Below are 13,629 nucleotides of genomic sequence, written 5' to 3'. Positions count from 1 at the left end.
ATTAGGTGTAGGTTTAGCTTTAGGGAATTGAGTTTAGGTTATAGGTTTAAGTTATAGGTTTTGGGATTTGGGAATAGTTTTAGGTTATAAGTATAGGTTTAGGTTAGGTTGTAGGTTAAGGTTTAGGGATTTGAATTTAGGCTATATGTTTAAGTTTAGGTCTAGGTTTAGGTTTAGGGAATTAAGTTTAGGTTATAGGTTTAGGAAAAGGTTAGGTTTAGGTTATAGGTTTTGGGATTTAGGAATAGTTTTAGGTTATAAGTATAGGCTTAGGTTACGTTATAGGTTAAGGTTTAGGGATTTGAGTTTAGGCTATAGGTTTAGGTTTAGGGAATTGAGTTTAGGTTATAGGTTTAGGGAAAAGTTAGGTTTAGGTTATAGGTTTTGGGATTTGAGAATAGTTTTAGGTTATAAGTATAGGTTAGGTTAAGGTTTAGGGATTTGAGTTTAGGCTATAGGTTTAGGTTTAGGTCTAGGTTTAGGGATTTGAGTTTAGGTTATAGGTTTAAGTTTAGGTTTAGGTTTTAGGTTTAGGTTTAGGTTTGGGTTTGGGTTTTGGGATTTGAGAATGGGTTCGGGTTTAGATTATAGGTTTTGGTTTCAGTTTAGGTTATAGGTTTTGGGATTTGTTAATGGGTTTGGGTTTAAGTTATAGGTTTTGGTTTTGGTTTTGGTTATAGGTTTTGATTTAGGTTATAGGTTAACGGTTTAGGTTAAGGTTTAAGTTTAGGTTATAGGTTTTTTAGATTTGACAATGGGTTTGGGTTTAGGCTATAGGTTTTGGTTTTAGTTTAGGTTATAGGTTTTAGGATTTGAGAATGTGCTCGAGTTTAGGATTTAGGATATAGGTTTTGGTTTAGGTTAAGGGTATGGTCCCTGCAAATACAGATATAAACACGGCCATCCGGCACAAATGGCCAGGCCCTTCCAATGCTGTCCATAAAAAATGGACAGCTTCATCATGATCATAACAGCGGTACCCTCCTTCCAGGGACCCCTGCTCATCCGAATAGCTCCGACGCACATCCGGGTCTGCTCCATTAATTTCGAGCAAATACATAAACACGGCCTGTCCAAATGGTCAGGCCCCTTCAATCCTATCCATAGGAAATGAACAGCTTCATCATGATCATAACAGCGGTTCCCACCTCCAGGGACCCCCGCTCATCCGGATAGCTCCGACGCACATCCGGGTCTGCTCCATTAATTTCGAGCAAATTTAATTGAGCAAATACATAACCACTTGGCCCCACATATTTACTTTATAAAAGAAAATTTCTCCCGTTTTCTTAAATTTTCCATTTCGATCTTTTTTTGCCCAAATCCATGTCAATGCATGAGAATCATGCATAAACATGGATTTTAAGCAAAATACATGAGGAAAATTACAACATAGATATTATGCACATGATATCACATAATGTATTGTTTGATGAACTACACATGTGCATTCTTGACAAGAGACGTATTAGATGCTTGAATCTGAAATACGCAGCTCCAACCCTCCCACATGTAACATCCACCTGAAAGAATGCGCATAACCGTCATGCTTGAGTAATCAATACAAGAATGTACAACATCCACCTATACTTTAAAGCAAATAGCACCCTGCCAAATTAAATGCTTCTTGGAAGTTGAAGTTATTAGAGATCCATATACTTTAAAGGTATTAATAGATAACACCAAATCTGGCCACTGTTGACATTTTTAGAAGAATTATAAGAAGGGAAGTACAGGCTCCACCAATGAGGTCAATCAATCACAGTGTGAAGAGCATCGCACATCAGTGTCTTATGAATATCTTTTGCAGTCTTGAGTTCCAAAAGGATGTTAATAGATGTTTTCCGGAGCTAAGATTTTCTTGATGTAAACAAGTGTAAGTAGATCCATCAGAAAGAAATCCTAGATGAATAACCATATCTGGTTGTATTAGTACAGTAAGCTAGAAAAGAAAAGAAAAAGAAAAAAGAAAAAGCAAGAAAAGGAAAGGAAAAAAGCAGAATGCAGAGTGAAGAATAATTACAATCTGAAGTATTGATGAATAGGACTTGCACAAGAAACAATCTGAAGCATTGATGAATAGGACTTGCACAAGAAACAATCTGAAGTATCTTTATTTTTAGTATTTGCCCTATTTTTCCTATTATTGTAATTAAAAATCTAAAAGTTACCCTACACACTATGTAGCCTATGCCACTCACTACACACTACAAGCATGCAGACTTGGGAATAGATGTGCATGCCTATGTACATATGTATGAAAATACAAATAACCCTGACATTTCTTCATTTGAGGATGTAAACAGTTTACACCACAGATAGAGGGTTTATTAATCTAGAATGAATTGCTTACTAGGTTCGCTCCTGGTATAGCTGTACTTCTGCATAATGATTGGCTACATTTGGTGAACCAACCAAACCTTGGTTTATTTGTACATCCCATCTAGCCTATATGGTGCATATACAAATTTGAAGGAATTAGATCTCTACTTTGTCTAAATAGGAATTAAGTATTAAAATTTGAATGCACATCTACACATTAAAGCTAGCATAAAACAAGATGCATATAAATAGAAAAGGAACCATAGAGATAGAATTAGTGTCTTAGATAGAAAAATATTGCCATGGATTTATTTATGTTTATTTGTATTAATATATGACAGCAACTTTTATTAAGAGAGACATCAAAAAAATAAAATCAAGAAAGAGGCTATGAGGAACCAGTACAGAGGCTAGCAATTTAATATGCACATTGCAATATAAGTGCAAAGTATAAATTTCCATTTTGAACATTCTTTTAAACTAAATAAATATATTACCCAAACAGCCAAGGTTCTCTCCTTCTAGTGTCATGATGGGCATGGCCTCTAAAGAAAGGATAGTAAGCACCTAGCTGATACCAGTGAACTAGCAATTTAGGCTCAGGGTTGCCAAAAAATCCACCAACATCAGCACCTGTATAAAATACATCCATCAAAATGTCATTCAAATTGTCATTTTGGCATATCACAGTTGGTAGGCTATTGCAGTTCCCTGCATAGATAACAGGTAAGTGAAATTGGCATGTAGAAATTAAAACTAGAATCATTTGAAGGTTGAACGCTCACTTCATTTTCATCCCTATGTAACAAACTACATGTGTGAGTGTAGAAACATTGGTGTGAGATCTGGGTCTAGGCTGGCTGCACTGTGTAAGTGCCCTGACTGAAGCCAATCCACTCATCGAACGAGCCACATGCATATGTAAAGTGAGATGTGCTCATATATAAAAGATAAAGAAAAAGAAAAAGAAAAAGAAAAAAAACCTGTACAGTCTAAGGTCAGCCATATATATATAAAAATTAAAAAAAAAAAAAAAACTGACCCAAAACAGGGGATGCACATGGTGTCTTAGGGTGGCTCTCGCTTCATCCTCTACTTCCTTTTCCATTAAGTTTGGCTCTAACTTTGGGGAGAGGATTCTACTTAGGGGCCAGAAATTGCTCCTAGTTGTGTTTCATTTAAAAAAAAAAAGTAGTAAAATTTTTGAAGAGCAATAGTATAAAAAGTACTAGAAACATTGAAGCAAATGAAAATTGAAACACAGGAAAAAATCTCCTGGGGCATGGCTTTAAAAATAGGTTAGCTTGGCAATAACCATATATATATATATATATATATAAAAAAAAAAAACTTGCCTCCATTTCAGCAGCACCAGCTTTACAAGTAGCAATTGACACAACTAATATAGCATTTGCACCAAGTTCCCCCTGCATCCTGAAATGTTGCAGTCTAGATATTATAACTGATAAAGTGGTCATGTAATGAATTTCAATTTACCAAAAAAGAAAAGAAGATTTTCTCTGCATTGGTATATCTATATCATTAAATAGATCAAGTGGATTGAATCATATTGAAAGAAGATACACAGACCCAAAAGAGTGAATTTCAATTTTAAAGCAATTTGCAAATATGCAGATTTTTTATTACTATGATAGTTAGCTAGTAGTGGCACCCATTACAAAGTAAAGAAGAAGTGTTGGGCCCAGGTGCATGCTTGGTCTAGGGCTGCAACTTGGGTTCAGACCCAAGTTCTGGTTGGCCTAGCATTGGAAAACACCAACCCTATTTGAAAAGCCCATCATGGACACCTATCACAATAACATGATATCAACATTGCCACCATCATGGACACCTATCACAATAACATGACATCAGCATTGGAAATATTACTTTCTGAACAATGGCATCAACATTGCCAATGTAGTGGAAGAGAATGCTTCCATCAACTGATGAGTAAGAAAACTTAAACAGGAAGTTAAGAATATAGTAACATGAAATGGCACATAATGTAGTACAGAAAACCAAAACCTTGCATCAGATAACTTATGACAAGAACATGTGGATTTGCATACCCAACCTACCATCAGTGCCTTTCCCATTTCTGCTCAAGAGTGCAGTGCTAATAAGAAACCCACCCACTAAAATCTAGTCAGTACAAATGAATTAAAAAACAAAAAAGAAAAGAAAAGCTAAAACCAATTCTTGAAAACTGCTCATGCATGAGATGCCTTGTAAATAAGAAGATACACTCCTCCCAGTATTTCATAGTCAATCTACACTAAAAACATTATATTTAACATGTTTAAGAATTAGAAGTCAACATTCGCTTTTCTATATATTAGAGTGGCAATGGAGTCATTCACCTGCTTCTTTGTCAAAGGCAATGTAGCCACCTTCACAATAATAGTGAGCAAGATAATTGCAAATCCATATGCATAGGGAATGTGTAAAGTTGCAAGTCCATCCTTCAGCACCTGTCACCAATGCAATAGTTCAATCATTCACACCTACACCAGTCCTCAATGCACCCAAAATCCAGAACAATTGAGCAAATTAAAGACGAAATATTTCACCTATCATGACAAACAACAAAAGCAAAGCAATGGGGAGAATGTTTATGCAAGAATGAGTTCAATCAGATCAGGTTATCTACTGTGCTGAACTTCAAGAAATACAGAGAAAATCCAGAAACTTTCACACAATGTCAGGATGGAAAAATCAAGAAATACAGTAAGTGAATCAGGCTTTTCACAATATGATGGCACAATCATATACATTTCAACTCAAATCCATCGGATCTCAAACCCACAAGACATAGGACGATTGGTTATTCTTAAATCCAAATGAAGGGCCTAAGATCCATAAACTAAATCCTTAAACCAGGCACAGGCCACCACATTGACAACAACAAAATTTTCCAGCAATGCTTCAAAGCAATGAATTATTAAAACTGAGCAAGAAAAATCATGAATCAAGTCAAAATGAAATCAAATGAAAAAAATAAAGCAATCACATAGGATGCACTGAAATTGCAAATGACTTAGCATTTATGGCCAAATTGCACATTTATGACTATAAGCATTTGTGGACTGCCCGCACTCAATGTGCATGGATGGTCCATCACATTGTAAGAGTAGCCTATACTTTGTGCCAGGGTAGTTATACAATGTGCATGGATGGTCCATCACGTGCACACCTAATCAGTTCACATTTTGTAAAGAACGTTTTTACCTATAAAAAAAACTTCCCCATCATAGAAAAAAAAAAAGAAAAAAAAGAGAGAGAGAGAGAGTAAAGAAGAATGAAATGAAAATATAACGTGAAAGATGCATTGTTAGTAGAAAACAATGCAAGTTCCAAGGCCAACACAAAAAAAAAAAACAGAATACAGTTTAAAACAACACCCATGACAGTTAAAACTGAATTAAATTACCATTTACACACCATGGCAACTCTATATTCTTCCAACTCATTGATAACAAGTAAGAATTCAAAATAGGTAAACAATCCAGATAGATCAAGATAACAATGTCAATAAGGAACCAAACAAATGCAAGCTGACATGCAGCTAAGAGATTAAAATATAACAATCCTCCTGTCTTTTGGGATATAGCCTATCCACAAAGGAGTGATTAAAATATCATGAACATCCAATCCGCCATGCTGCTAGGCACTCTATGGCCCATCAACTACATGATATAACGATGTGGGGCCATGATATGTTAATCCAAAATCAACAATCTGTACTATAAAAAAATAAAATAAAAATAAAAAAAATGAAAAACCCAAGAATTGCATGATTTTAACTTCAGAATAAACGACTTAATTACATAAAAAAGAAAAGAAACAAAAAAAAAAGAGTCTCAATTACAGACCCATAATTGCATGTCCTTTCATAGCGTCTCTTGATTTGGTTTTAACTTTCCACCACATTATTCACTAAAAGACTAACTAGTCACTAAAAGGCACCATGAGACAACCAGGAGTCAACAGAAGACACAACCAAGAGACAAAATAATCCTTTTATTTTGAAAATTCACAACACCCATATCCAGGTTTAACTCAAAATACCTTATCACATCCAACTGGCCCAGTGGTACAACCCTTTCTTCGATTTTGATATAATGCAAGGCCCTGCATCGTAGCTACTATGTAGGCCTCAATCCCACCATCAGTTCAGACCAACTTGGTTTTGCCATTCATTTTGTTTCATACAGTACTGTGAACGGCCCAATTTCCAGGCCCCCCAATATATAAGGTACATGCCATCATAGACATGTGCCCAGCTGGGCCATACATGCATTTGTAGAAATAATTAAGCCCTCTACATGTTTTCAAATCAGGTGTTAGATCGTCATACATACCTTGGTCTCATCCTTTTGCAGTGTGATGGTGCAGAATGTGCTTTCATCGGATGGTGCGGAATGTGCTTTTCAGCTTCTTCATTTAAAAACCCAATAAAAAACCACTCAGGAAAAACTCAGCTGCAAAAGAAAAAGAAAAGAAAAGAAAAAAAAACACTGAAATTCCACCCTAATCTGACCACCATTTCAGCACCAATTCAAAGATTCAAAATTCCCGTAGTGTGATTACTGGGGATGCATATAAAGGGATTCATGAAATCAGTTTACAACCTTTATGAAAATAAGATTTAAGAAGAAAAAAAAACCCGTGTTTGTATGTACAATTAAGCTAATGGTGTTCCCTAATTATTGTAATGAAGAAGTAAGCCTCAAACTGGAACCATATTCCTTTCCAATCTGACTTGAAAGTGGCATAGTTGCAACTAGAAGCCAAGTCCTTGAATATGATTGCCAAGTACTTTTGCTTATTTCCACTTTAGTATACTTTTAATTGCAACCAAATTCGATAGCATCCATACACAACCAATTCAAAGTAGGTGAGGCTCCTACTAGTGCAACTCATCTCATACCTATTTAATAAATACAACCAGGAAAAAAAAAAAACACCAACACAACTTTCTGAGTATAGTATTCTTAGTAATAGAAATTTGCAAGATTCAACAAGGAGCTGAGTTAAGAAATCTGACAATACCATATGCAGAAATATGCCACATGTGATGATTAAAAGTCCTCTTAACTTTTGAACAATACCATATGCAGAAATATGCCACAACACTTCAAATTCGGAAGTTGAACTCGAGTTTTGTCTAGTTTTGTCCATATGTACTGCAAGAAAATTAAAGAAGATCATCTGTCATGATAATCATGGAAAGGGACGTACTATGCATGCATAAGAACTTTGAAATTAGAATAGACAAGGCAAAAAGCAAATAGAGCTTACTTCAATAACATGAATAGCATCCCATGCACCTTCTTGCAAATAACTTCTTCAGCCATGCCCTGACTTTGAGCAATCTTCATCCCCAACAACCATCACAAATTAGTGCAATCATATGACATGCATTCGTAGTTGAAAAGCTGACCTTTCGTTATTAGGTAGCAAGCCACAAAGTCTTCATTATCTTCCCACATGTATACTGATGAAATCCCCCCTTCTAATACCTACCAATGCAGTTGTGCAAAAGAATTGCTATTACTTCTTTAGAAACAGAGAATAGTTTCTTTCATTTTCTTCGTACTGGCTTTACTTGCCAAATCATTAGATGAAGGTCATGGACAAAAAATTAAGCCTACTGCAATAGATAAATGGTAAATCAAAGATCCAATCTCGCAACATTTTGTTCTGAATAGAACAAAACAGTGAATGTGCAACATTTTGTTCTGAACAAAACATTTTGATAACTTTGCTTGCTACTTTTTAACTATTATTAGTTTGCCACTTACATATAAGGAGCCTAGTCCCTTGATATGTATGCCAAGCAAGATAATTGCATTTCCACTTTATGGGACTGACTATTGTAATGCAATTTCTTAGTGCATCCAAACATAGATTTCAACTGATAGTGGAATTAACAATTGGAATCATACATAGTTAGAAGTAGGTCCACAAGCATAATGGGTACTGAAAATTAATGCTCCTCAGCTAAATTTAGCCACCCTTCCTCATTTTGCATCTTGAGGTTCTTTGCTCAAAATCACAATCATGTAAGATTGAAGTTGGATTTGAAAGGAATGCCAATGGCTATTTATGGGCTATTTCCTCACAATGAGTAGTTCCACTTGAATGAGCTTAATCATTGTGATTCAATTCAGTTGAGCTTCCAAACACACCTGTTTGTTTAAGTGGAAATTTGTGCAAAAGTTATACAAACTCCACTTAAGAGATGATTTCTTCTGTTTGAAAAATAAAAAATGAGGGGGAAATCAGTTTCCTTTTCCTCGAATAATGAGGAAAACCATTCCACACTCCCCCATGTGAGAGACAAGTCTCACTGTTCAACTGTTGACCTTTTCACATTTACACAAAAGACAGCACTCATAACCAAACAATGGAATTAAGGTTGGTTGGATTTGGTTGGATTTTGTAGTTTTCCATTCCTTAAGGATTCTTTAGGGGTTTTCCATTTCCATATTTTGGATTCTGTTTATCCAAACACGAAATAGAAAGAATGCAGCAAGGGAAAAAAGGAAATGAAAGAAAGGAAACAAGAGGAAATTCTGAACACAAACATAACCAGGTATGTATGCCCTCTGAAGAGCTGAGATATATAACAACCTCAGATTGTTCTGTTCGGAGTTGAAAATTCCACCTTCCTTTATAGCTGCTGTCAAACCCTGTTCGTGGGATAATGTCTCCCATTAAAGCCTGAAGATCGTGCAACATCTGATTCACGGGACTCTTCAAAACCAACCCACTAATCCCATTTACTGACCAAATCATAGCAACTTACAGAGAATGATAGTAACATCCACTATAGCCAACAAGAAACAGAAATCAACTGACCAACGTACTAAATAAATAAATAAATAAAAATCAACAAATTCACATAATGCAAATAAGTTGACATGAAGCCAAATAAAAATAAAAATCATTAAAGAGAACTAAATGAAATAAGGAAATCTCCTCTACCAATCTTCAAGGCTTTCCACATATTGGAAATTATGAAAAACATAGGTATATTTGTTGAATACTCCAGTAGCGAGGAGTAGGTTTGATAGTTGACCTATCTTGGCTCTAGGCTAAGCCCAAACCTGGCCAAGGTGGACTCAGGCTTGCCCCAGGGCAGTCAAGTCCAGTTGCATCTCTAGCTACAGTTTTGGGTTCTAGGAAGTGGCAACAATACTAACTAAGTCTTAGATGGTGATGATGCCTTCATGAGTTCCAGCTAGTTTTTTACATGCATGCAGTCATGAGAAAATACCAACATCCAAGTAGGGAAAACGTGAACCCATCATTTCTTCTTCTTCTTCTTTTTTTTCTTTTTGAACAAAGCTGCCATCCAAGTGTCAAGAATTTCCTTAATTTATGTTATCAAGTACCTCACAGTCCCATTCATTTTATATGCTTTAGTTTTGGCTGAATTAGATTTTCGTTAGTCTGGTTCAATCGCATGTGTCACGATCCTCATGAGCTTCTTATGGTTGCACATGAAAAGGACTTAAATATAAAAAATAAAAAATAAAAACAACGAAAAGTATAGCAATTAAAAATATTCAAAGCACATGTCTACAACACCATTTGCATCATGCATGCATGAGAGAGAGAGAGAGAGAGAGAATAGGAAGAAGGTTGATCTGATCAAATTCTCCTATACTCTCTCCTCTTTTCCTTTTGAAAATTAAACAACATTAGGGTGATGGTTTGCCACCATTTTTAAAATGGAAGCGGATCCAGTCTCGCTCAATCCTCTCATGGTTTCTCTGTCTGGCAGATTATTACAAGGTAACGGTTATAGGCAAGGATAGTTGTCAATTCGTGGTACATAAAGGCAACATCCAGACCATTCATAAGGTGGGTCCCACTGTGAGCATTCCATGGCCAAAAAGACCAGTCTGGTCCACTCATCATTGGACTCCATGTCTACATCACTACCATCAAATAGCCCAGATCTCTCTCTCTCTCTCTCTCTCTCTCTCTCTCTCTCTCTCTCTCTCTCTCTCTCTCTCTCATACACACTTCAATTGACATGTGGGCCACAAATCCCCTCTTCAATCTAATCCTCATGCAAAATAACCTCAGCATTTCTCTTTAGAAATTTCACTCTTTCTTAAACAGGACAAAAACAACAGAATCAACTAAATTTCGACAATTCACGATACAAATTAGAGAGACAGAGAGAAATTCAATGCAATGGCAGCAGAAAATCTCATGAAATTTCTCACGATTAATCAGTCTAATTTAGTGAAAAATGTCATGATATTTCATGAAATCTGGTGAATCAAAGAAACCCTGAAGCAAGAAAACAGCGCCAGTGAAGTACATTGGTGGAATTTTAGAAAGAAGAAAAGAATAAAAAAGAGGAATGAATGACTCTGAAGGCGACGAAAATAGATGCAGAAATCCAATTCCAATCTATTCGTAGGGGATACCAGATAAGCGAAAAATCCATCCCATGCAAAAACGATTCTTGAAAGAGAAAGAGAAGAACCCTAGGAAGCAGTTACCTGTTGAACGCATGTAGGGGGAAGTAGATATCCATGGCAAGAATCCCGCCGTCCTTCTGGGAATCCATTTCCCTCCCTGGAATAGAGAGAGAGAGAGAGAGAGAGAGAGAGAGAGAGATTTCTCGATGGAAGATGAAAGAGGGAAAAGAGGGGCGCTCGATGGATTTGGGATGGATTTGGAAATCCTCTTTCAAATAAGATAACTCTTTGAAATCCGTATGTTGTGAGTTTTACATTAAATAATAACACAAACTCTATTAACGGTCGTACATGCATGGGACCAATTTCTGGATGGTTAATATTGTATTATATAATAAAAATTTATAAATATTTACCATTTACAACTAAACCGATTATTTGGATGGTCTGGATAACTCTATATCTTAGCCACTATTGTTATGAACAAGTCACCACTATTTTATATTAAATACAAAACTCACAGTGAAAAATAGAAAAATAAAAAGGGTAAATTAAGCTTTGGATCTGGTATGGCTCTGTGGGCCCCACCATGATCGATTTGTTTCATCCATGCCGTCCATCCATTTCTTAACATAATTTTATCATTTATCCCAAAAAATGAGCTTGAACTAAAGCTTGGGTTGACCACACAATGCGAAAACAGTAGTGAATTGAACGTCCACCGTTAAAAAATTGGTTTCGCCGGCAGCTTATTTGGGCCTGCCTAAATGTGATTCACATATCTAACCCACTCATTATGTGTGTCCCACTTGGATGAAGGGTCAGACCCAGTTTCAACCGCATTCAAAACTCACGTGAGCCCCACCAAGTGTTTTTATATTTTTTTAGATGTCTTCACATAGTTTTAGATGGGTGGCCCACCTGAGTTTCGTATACAGATGATTTTTGAGATATCTCATAAGCTAAAGGGGGCACATCAAATGCACGGTGTTGATATTCGACACAGATCATGATGGGCCCCACAAGACTTACATTAATTCTTAGGTTCTCAGGGTGTCAATAAGTTGGGTCACAATTTTGACGATAATATTTGACCCATTTTACATGTCTGGTCCGTTCCCTCTATTTTACTGATCATTACCCTCAATTTGACTAGTTACTTGTCCCGATCATGCTACATATGAGAAAGATATTAGGCAAAAAAGATTGATCAACAATTCGGGTGAATTTTGATTTAAACATATGAAGTTATTTATTCTTCAATTTGGACGGATCAAATTGTCCCAAAAAAGTTAAAGGTTGAGTAGACCCTGCATCTTTGCAAATTATACATGGGTTTTCAATTATAAACAAGTGGAGCTCATGGTTTTGTAATTCGGACCAGTGGTCTGTTGAGTAGACCCCACCTCTGATGGAGCATGCCCAAAAAATCTCCTATTGATCAATCACTTTGACTTATATTAGGACCTTTTTCAGTTGAACATGGATTGGTGTTGTGTTTTCACAACATAACCTTTTATCTGCAAGCTAGAAATTAAAAGGTTAAGATTATCCTATCGAGGAGATTCTTAGGCGTAGTCCATCTGTTGTCGGGACAAACAAACATGGGTTTGGATTATTGGACCATGGACCCCACCTGTCATTGAAAACCAAGGATTAAAATCAGTGTATTGGGTATCATATCATTCACCACCGATAAGGCGGCCAATAATTCAAACCTTGTTCAAAACTGTTGTATTATGTGCAAAGATGTAACATTGTTATACGAGGCTCATACAAACATGCCCACCATGATGTATGTGTTTCATCCCAGCCGTCCATCTATTTTTCCATATCATTTTATGGTATGAGACAAAAAATGAGGTATATCCCAATCTCAACTGGACCACATTATAGGAAATAGTGTTGAATGAGCGTCGACCATTAAAAACCTTTTAGGTGGCCATAAAAGTTTTGGATCAATCTGATATTTGTTTTTTTACTTTCATCTGAGCCTGTATGACCTAATCAACAGATTGGATGTCAAATAAAAAGTACAGTGGGCCTTAGGAGGGTTTTAATCGTGGATATTCACTCACTATTGTTTTCATGTGGTGTGTTCCACCTGAGATTTATATCCCTCTCATTTTTTGTATCAAGCCCTAATATGATATGTACAAATGGATGGACGGCATGGATGAAACACATACATCACGGTGGGACCCACAGAGCACTGAGTAGCCAATTTGTTTCCCTCTTGGACGCCCTATGGTGACAACACCAGGTTTTGTAGGCCCCACTATGATGTATTTGTTATATCCATACCGTCCATCCATTTTGAGATATCATTTTAAGTCATGAGCCAAAGAATGAGGCAGATAAAAACTCTATAGTGGACCCCACCACAGAAACTATCTTAAGGCCCATCGCAATGTTTATTTGAAATCCAACCTGTCCAAAAGTTAAAAAAGACATGAAATAAGGGATTTATTCCAAAAATGAGAGGTATATAAATCTTGATGGGCCTGTTTGGATGCCTGTAAGTTCTTTTAAGTTGTAAGTGACTTACCTACAAGTCACTTACAAGTGAAAGTTACTTACAGGTATGGAGTAATAACTCAATTTATGTTATTTTGTTAAGCCCATCAAGATAAATAATGATTTTCACCGTTGATACCTTCCTTGGGCCCACAATAATGTTTATTTGACATCCAACATGTTCATAATATCAAAAAGATATAAATGAAGAGAAAACACAAACATCAACTTGATACAAAACTTCTATGAATGTTATTTTTAATGGTGGACGTTCAGTCCCAACTTTGTAGTCCACTTAAGCTTTGGACGCGCCCCATTTTTTGGTTAATATCTTAAAATGATC

At 36.2% G+C, this 13,629-nt stretch overlaps 2 long non-coding RNA genes across 2 annotated transcripts; both read right to left on the bottom strand.

Annotated features, from left to right (window-relative positions):
- Positions 1-3,683: 3,683 nt before the first annotated feature.
- Positions 3,684-4,792, bottom strand: LOC131228051 (uncharacterized). Its single transcript, XR_009162703.1, has 3 exons — positions 4,686-4,792; positions 4,404-4,460; positions 3,684-3,756 (listed from the first exon to the last, which is right to left on the bottom strand). It is a non-coding gene; the product is annotated as an uncharacterized LOC131228051 (long non-coding RNA).
- A 2,204-nt stretch (positions 4,793-6,996) lies between these two features.
- On the bottom strand, positions 6,997-7,841 carry LOC131228005 (uncharacterized). Its single transcript, XR_009162683.1, has 3 exons — positions 7,769-7,841; positions 7,627-7,700; positions 6,997-7,511 (listed from the first exon to the last, which is right to left on the bottom strand). It is a non-coding gene; the product is annotated as an uncharacterized LOC131228005 (long non-coding RNA).
- Positions 7,842-13,629: the final 5,788 nt, after the last annotated feature.

The sequence above is a fragment of the Magnolia sinica genome, chromosome 15 (genome assembly GCF_029962835.1).
Source record: "Magnolia sinica isolate HGM2019 chromosome 15, MsV1, whole genome shotgun sequence".
Taxonomy (NCBI): domain Eukaryota; kingdom Viridiplantae; phylum Streptophyta; class Magnoliopsida; order Magnoliales; family Magnoliaceae; genus Magnolia; species Magnolia sinica.
Note: the sequence above shows the minus strand (reverse complement) of the source record. Positions and strands in the feature narration are given on the sequence as shown.